The sequence below is a fragment of the Branchiostoma lanceolatum genome, chromosome 2, assembly GCF_035083965.1.
Source record: "Branchiostoma lanceolatum isolate klBraLanc5 chromosome 2, klBraLanc5.hap2, whole genome shotgun sequence".
In the NCBI taxonomy this organism is placed as follows: domain Eukaryota; kingdom Metazoa; phylum Chordata; class Leptocardii; order Amphioxiformes; family Branchiostomatidae; genus Branchiostoma; species Branchiostoma lanceolatum.
The window spans coordinates 26,649,135-26,657,747 of NC_089723.1; positions in this window are offsets into that span (position 1 = coordinate 26,649,135).

Sequence of the window (8,613 nt, forward strand, 5' to 3'; positions counted from 1 at the left end):
TACTGCTGGAGAACAGAAACGAATTCTTTGTTAGTTTTTCTTTGTTTAGGATGTTAAACAATGTTATTTCCTTCGTTCCCCATTCTATCACTGTCCATTCTTCAATTCTAGGATTTTTTTCACACATTATTTAGATATGTTGTAAATGAACAATGTTCATTTTTTTACTTTTCCGAATTCTTCAATTTGTACGCGACTGATTTCACCAGGAAATATTGTAAACTAAAGACCCCATTCGGGCGATGCATACCCTTGATATTTCTAGAAAGTTTCCGATCCACTTATCCAACTTAGCGAACCTTTCATACCATATCTACCTGTCGCCTGCACATATGCCTACGAACATTGGCGCAAAACAAAACACCGTTTTACAATCTGTACAATCTGTGCAATCGACCCTCTCTTGTCCATGCTTACGCAGTGCGACGCCGCAGCTTAGGTAGCGTACATACATCAAGCGGATATTGATCGTGGCTTTGTGCAAACGATCAGCCTCGTCAGGCCCAGGAATTAGAAGTGTCGTCTGACGACGATGGAAGAAAACAAGGTTAAAGGTTAGCAATTGCAACGTCCAACAACCTGGTTGCATTCCAAGGCAAGTGTTAACTGGTTGAATATATTGGACCGTATTGAATGTCAGATCAACACTCTAGTCGAGTGTTCGCCTTGTACTCGGTAGGTCGTGAGTTCGAACCCCGGCCGGGTCATACCAAAGACTTTAAAAAGGGTACATACTGCTTTCTCTGCTTAGCACTCAGCATTTGGGAAAGAGTATGGAAGTTAAACACACACATCGCTACCAGCGGATTAGCCCCCTGCTGTAGTGACTAACACAAATTTGTGTGGCCCAAGGGCTATAGAAATGGAGATGGGCGCCACCCCTATGCGTCTTTTCAGGACGCCGGGTCACATGGTAATAATACATGCAGTATTTTACGTGATGTCCAGACAGTGTTAAAGACTGTTCGTGCCTCCTATCTGGGAATGGTGATTATATTTTAATGGGAACGAATATGGCTCAAGACGAAGGTCACTTTCTTTTCACGCAAGGACGTCAGTGCTGAATTGATATCTTATCGTCTCCAATTTTGCGCACACCTACGCACATGTGAATATAAAATGAGAAGGAGGAATATGATGATCGTAAACCCGAGATTTGTGAGGACAATTTTAATCTAACTGTCAGGAAGCATATCGCTTACCATATTGTGGTTGTCATGGGCAGTAATTCTCACACACACTGGCACACACCTCCGCACATGCGTGGATGTTTGTATGCTATATGTCATGGTCAAGTTTGTAGTACATGTAACGTTATGTATACTATCTTAACCCCCTTGACACTGGCTAAAAAATTTTTGGTGGTCCAGAATACTGGCTATAATTCCAGGCTTGACCGGTGTCAACGTGTACTTTTTGTTTAACATTAATATAGATCTTATGTAAAGAGTAGACTAGGAAAACTATATATTGCTGTAAAGCTCTCAGCCTGCTCTGTTTAATGCAAGTAAAACAAACATCATAGCATCAGTCTGATGGCAGTAATAGCCATTTGAGTACCCCCAGAAACAATACGAAAAACTGGAAAATAAAAGTCTCACAAAATGAAAAGGTCTGTCCAGGGGCAAAAATGCTTTCCCTTTACCATAAAACTCTGCAGAAGTACTTAACTATATATATACAGTGCTGGTATGCTGGTAGTTTCAGTATTGGTTGACAATTACTACGGATATTGTAATTACTACTAATTACTACTGACTCGGGATTCAGTGCCACGCCCATCATGTGCTGTCCCTCCCCACATCAACTTGAACAGTTTTCTACTCCAAAATGCATTTCAAAACCAAAAAAAATCATCATGCATATCTAGGACCCATATTCTGACACAGAAATAAACACAGGGTAGTGTAAAAAGGGACTCATGCCATGTAACAGCTGTTCATGACACACCTGCTAATAAGGCCACAGCAAAAACCAACAAAAACATAGGAACTTCTCTATTCAACCACATGGGGCCCCAGGACCTCTGGGCCCTGACTACTACGACCTAGATATCCCAATTTGCAACTAAAACATAAGTTATTGACGTTCATTGTGTTCCTCAGAATCTCCAGAGTCCTCACTGGAATCCCCGGAATTCTCACTTGTCTCCCCGTCTTCCGAATTTCACCCTCCGACTCTGACATTTTTGCTCAATCGACACTCAAAATCTCCACTCAAAATCTCCCTCAGAAACCTCAAAATGATGTGTAAACAAGGCCCCATAGGTCAGTATCCTCTGATTGGTTAATTCCACCAGTTAGAAGCTTTTTGATTGGGTGATTCCCTGTTGGGGCATAGTTTGAATCTCCCGCCAAATCCTGAGCCACAAATGTGGCTCCTAGGGTTTAAGCGTGAAGCCACGATTGTGGCTCCTAGGGTTAAGGGGGTTAAATAGGCTACATGTATTTTTGCCAATCTACATAAAAGATCCATATTGATTAAGAGGGGTATCTTTTTTCCTCAAATGCCAATCTAATAGAAATGCAAACACAAACTTCGTTCTATTTAAACTCCTCACAGTAAAGGTTCAAGCCAGCAGATAACGATCGTTTATTTCATCGGCGGCAACAGCAGCAAGGTCGTTGACCTCTCCTGAAACATTACACCTTACAGCGTCCACTTTCACGCAGCAAATTCGATTATTTTCCGCTCAGGTTGAAAGATCAGGGTAGATCATTGATAAGACTTCACTATTTCATCCTTGAGTATATATATGCATTCCATGATATTCACCTCCATCTAGGGAGGTATTGTTTTCTGTGTGTCTGTCGGTCGGTCGGTCGGTCGGTCTGTCTGCCTGATTGTTGTCTGTTTCCGCAGTCATTTTCATATATATGCTACGTATAGGTATGTCTCACTACCTAGTGACAGGAAGTCAAGGGTAAAAGCTCAGAGTTGGTATTACTTCATTTATCAACCTTGGCTGCCAGCTGACAGACATTCCAGGTCATAGGGTCAATGGAAGGGGCTACTAATTCACGGAGGGGCATTGTTTTTGGTTTGTATGTTTGTGTTTTCACAGTTATATGTTTTCAATATGCTAGTCACGTTAACCATAGAGTGACAGAAAGTGATCAATGCAATGTTCATCAAAACATGATTTGCATAATTGATGAACTGCAATTAAACGAGAAAGGTATGAGATCTTCAAACTCTTGTGAGTATTTGATCATTTCAGGCACACATCTAAGAGTCTGTGTTTTACAAGTGATTTCTATCTCCTGCAATTGCGGCATTCTGCCGTTGTCTGTTCCATCTAACAGAGATGCGTTTTAGTTAAGCCGCCTTAAGTTTCCAAAGTCGACTTTATCTCGCACAAAGGTAATAATTGGCCACCTGGTCCTCTCCCTACGTGGTGATTACAGCGTTATGTGAGAAAGTGGCTCAGAAACTTGGCGTGAGATCGATGCTGTAAATGTTCACGCTCTGACGGGAACGACAACTATAGTTGTAGAAATGAGCCGCTAGCTACACATGGCTTCTCGCTTGGGCAAGTACAGTAATTAGATAATGCAAAGCATCAATTTCAGCGCGAGAGTAAAAGGACGTAAGAATGCCAAGGGAATGCCATTAAAGATAGAATTGTGTGTTTGGGGAGCTCATGTCACTCAAGTAAACCCTTGCCCTTCAGAAAATCATCGTTCTGACGTTCTTATTCTGACTAAAAAGTTAACACATTTCATGAGTATTCAATTATCCCGTCCGACATATTCGGCATTATGGAACTGCAGTGAATATTTATTGGACTGTCCTACTAAGCCATTTTTCTGTGACGCCTTTGGAATGATTAAACATAAAATACCGCACTAGGAATAATGGAGGACACGACTCGGATGATGCCCGCAGTGCTTTCGTAGCGGGGAAGCTTCAGCGGTTAACGACCCCGTGTCTGGACATCAGGGTCGAGAGTTCGAATCCCGGTCTGATACAGATCATCTCATTTGCATACGACATGAAAAACTTCAATCCTTTGGATGTGACCTTATAAATCCTGGTGTACTGTTCATTGCACTTATCGAAAAGGGACTTTTTAACGTATTTTTTTGTTGCTGTACTGTACAGTGCGTTGTTACGTCCAGTGGGTGAGTATCTGTGTCAATTAGTTAATAATATCCAGGAATCTCCAATAAGAAGAGGATGTATACGGTACCCGAAGTCCTGACGCAGCGGTATTGTCTGTCATGACGACCTGTGTTAACGTTACCTTCAGCGGCGCCGTTACGCCACGCAACTTTGGGTCAATACCGCCCCACACGGGTTCACCGGGAGGTCACTCATAGTAACCATGATGCATCACTGACAGGAGTGGCGGAAAACAGGTCCTTCTGATGACGTCAGTGAAGGGAAGCCTATTACCCACCTATGTGTGAAGATATCAATAAAAAGGACACGGACAATGGTTCATTCTGCGTACTATGTATGTACTTGTCAGTCTTCATTATTGTCCGGCTAGAGTATGATACGGTATTGCAACCTCAGAAATACAAGTCTACAACCATATAATGCGCGTACAAAGATGATTTTCCGCAGAAAATTTTAATGTACATATTTTCATACGTTTCAATTTGCGTCTCAGCATGAAATAATATTGACTGAACAGACTTAATCTATGACTACACTGGCATTTTGACATTTGGTCGCAATCAGTGATAGCGTGGATGGATCCGTACGGTATTTGGTGTGTGGGTAGGTGTCAGTAAATCAATGACAAGTTCAATTGTGGACCTCCTAGTGGCTTTCTATGGTACTGTAGCAGAGCTTCCGGTTTTAATATATCGTTTTCTGGACAATGTGATAATGAAACTGTAATGATAGATAGCTCCTAGGCTCGTGAAAAAGAAAAGGGGGCATAGGCCTGGGCCTTCTAGCAGCTTTTTGAAACTGCAGGGACCGATTTTGTTTGAGACTTTGATCTTGAAAGAGAATAACTTAAAAAGCGGTGGACGGCTCCATATGATTTTTGGTATGTTGATAACTTAAGCGATTATTGACATAATAAGATACTGATCCTACAAAGCAGGAACTAATTTGCGTAATCATTGAGAAGATTTTCACGAATGTCATACTTACGACATGGAAGTTAAATAAAGGTGAACATCATTAGACATTCAAATCACAGCCTCATTTACATCATTAATGCGGCAATGTTAAAATGGCCTTCTTTGCTAAGATCAGACTTTCATACTTCGGACATCTTGTGTTATGTGGGTGGTGAAAATCACCAACTGCATGATCGACATGGTAAATGAGGACCTTACTGGCAAAATCAACCAGAACCTTGATGAACAGTCGTAAATGTTAGCATAATTTGGCGAGGGTATGACGTCGCGGAACTCAAACAAAACGTAACTTAAGTTATCAAAAACTCGACAAAGATCAAAATTCTGGTTGTATAATGTTATTCCAAAGCTTTGCCACACTCGCAGATCCAACACGTGCCACCCAAGAAATGTCACCAACTTAAGAATTCACTGAACAGCTTTACTGCGTATTGAAAACCGTAAGTATTTCCTCCACTGTCAACATATGTCAGATCTGAAAGCTACCAGCACCTCTGGCACAGCGGGAGTAAATTGGGTGCACGGCTTCATGGCTTTGCCGAGTAAAAATACAAACCATTCGTCAACTTCGCATGATGTCCTCTCAGACTACAAACTACCGATATGCTTCTGCGCTTTGAAGTGCCGTCGTGGAAACGTTACCTTTTCTGCCTGTCGGACTGATTACTGAGTTTGTCACACGCACAAGGGTTTCCGTCTTTGGGAAACACCCTTTGGGAATATTACGTTATTCTCTAAGTGGTCTAAGAGGTTAAGGTCGAGGGCTAGTGGTGGCCACGACTTTATCGGGGGGATAGTAGTGGCCTCGATTTTTTTCGTCTGGAGGGAGGGAGGAAGACGAAAGAAATCGCGGCCACTACTAGCCCCCAGACGGTAACCTCTACTTGGAGAGTACCGAAGAATAAACTTCTCATACAGCCGTCGACAGCTGACAATCGGCGGAGCGGTATAACCAAGAACGTATTCTACTTTACCTTAATATTTACTGAGGATTGTCACAGTATCTAAACTTTTTGAAACCAAAAGATGACACCGCAGGACATTCACACATGCAGGTAGAAATGGCGTGTACAAGGCATGGTGTGTGTTGTACTTCGTGGCCCTTCACCAAAGAAAGAGTTCAGTTCAATCATTATTAGGGCCAAAGGGTCTTGCACGTGATTTTGAATATGGCCGTGGAAAGTGATGTGCTGCAGATGGAGCTATCTTTATGGGTCACTGCACGGAGATTAATGCTTCATTTGGGAAGGTCGAATGAAGGTGTCCTCTCAGTCTCGGTTGACGTCTCTGTGAGTGGGTAGGGGGGAAGGGGGATGGGAACTCAACGGAGCTCGGCGATGCAAGAACGAAGATGCCCTTTGCAGTGAAGAGGAAGAGACATGAAGGCGATTACAAGATGCAGAAGAGTGGCATGGGTGGGTGGGTGGGTAGGGGTAAAAATCCTGACGAGAACGTCTTACCGCATAGGCATGCGTTCTGTTTGTTTGTTTGTTTGTTTGTATGTTTGAGCGAAATGGCAGCAACATCCATATGCATCATACAAACACCATCTAAGCATGAACAGAAGTCCGCTTACTTTTATGCCAAGGTTCAGGGACGGAAGGAGAAAATACAACCACTATCTGTCAGCTATAGCTCCTCTGAGCTCTAATAACGTATTTTTCTCTCTAACATTTCCAACATGCGTTGAGATTCTGGACCGTTCAATCTCTGGAGGAAGTGTTAATGGAAGAGACACTTACAAGCTTATTGGATTCAATAGGGAGCGCCATGGTGGAATGCGACGGCTTTGAAATTACATATCTCCAAATGACATACTAAAGAGGGGCATTTTTCCAGCAACAAAGCGCAGTTTTACAGCTGTGCGGCAGTTTGACGGCGTGTTGAGGTAGCTGTGTAGTGAACAGTGCAACAAATCAGACGATGCCGAGTAGCGACAAGGAGATCCGACAGGTATGAATATGTTGACGTTTCCGCGTGTCATTTCTTGTAGAATGTAATAAATCTAGGCGCCGATAAGGATAACCAAGGACATTATATAGTCCATGGGATAACAAAGCCTGACCTTGGAATGTTATTGGACTAAGTTTTGGATTACGATTCTGATTTGAGGATTTTTTTCAAAACTGCTTCTGTTTATTAATTTTTATGTTGTATCGTTGCAATTAATACTTATTATGATTTCATTTGTGATAATTTCTGTTTATATGTTCAATTTTTGTTATGTAACAACTAACGCCGAAAGCTTTTGATTTTAAACGTAAATATCACATTTCAGCAAATGAATTCAGTACAACATGACTTATTTTTTGCAGGGAAATCAAATATTTCTATGTCCACACGAATGCCCTTAACGTGACCTCTATTCTCTGTAGAAGCTGATAGATGAGATGGCGGGAGCATCCTCCACTTCCGTACCTGGTATCCATCCTAGACCACTTTTACTGACCTAAATCCTACTGAGCTAGTCTTCGGGCACATCTGTATTGCTTACAAGGCTAGGAAGTCGAGAGGGCTGTGAATTATGCGTGAGTCATACAACTTGCTGACATAATACACATCTTTTTTCCGCTTTATACTTGAGAAAACTGAGATATCTATTCCATACATTAATACATTTCCCGCAGGTTTGCTTTGTCTCTCATTCAAGACCATTCTCATCAGGTAACTGCTTTAGTCCACCATACCACTAAATCTTGTGTTTGTATACAACATTAAACCGGGATGGGGCCGGTACCGACTTCCAACCACCTTTGACCCGATGCTCACGTCACACTTCCGGAAGGTCACGTTCGCTGAGCAATCGCGTCTTTTAATTCCCTTGAAAAGAAGTTGTCTTTTGTTCTCCAGGAAAATGGCCAGATGAGTGGTCAAAACTTCAGTGAGTCTAGTCTCTTTATGTAGGAAAACAGTTGACCTGTTTCATAAAGAATGTATATATATAATATAAAGAAATCAAGAATTCTAGAAGAGGACATCCCTTCATGGCACTGGCAGGCCAATCAAGCTCAAGGATAACATCTCATCTCCCGTTCATCCCTCGAGGGGGCTAACGAATTTTTCATCCTATGAATTATTGCCGGAGACAGAACCTATAATGTGCCAAGTCCAGCCTGAAGCAATCGATAAGAGAAAATGAACCACTCCTTGTGTGATTTACAGACAGGCTAGCGTGATTATAGACATCACATTCCTCCTGAGATAAGCCCAGAACGAACTTCTGAAATGAGAAGATTTTACAACCATTTGTAACCGGCAAGGGGGGTGTGAGGGACCAAATTTATTACCATTTCTTCTTCAGTGTCAGATTGATCAAGTCAAACGTCCAGTGATAGATATGTGTGGACCGAACTGGCACATGTTGTTGCAATCAAAATGGCTCATGTGTCTTGGAGACGGATTATCTTGACTGTTACTTGACTGTAAGGTTGGATTCATAGTTGAGGCCACATAAATCTACTTAGACATCCTGCTATTTCTTTTGTAACAAAACATTGTTTTTCCAAACAGC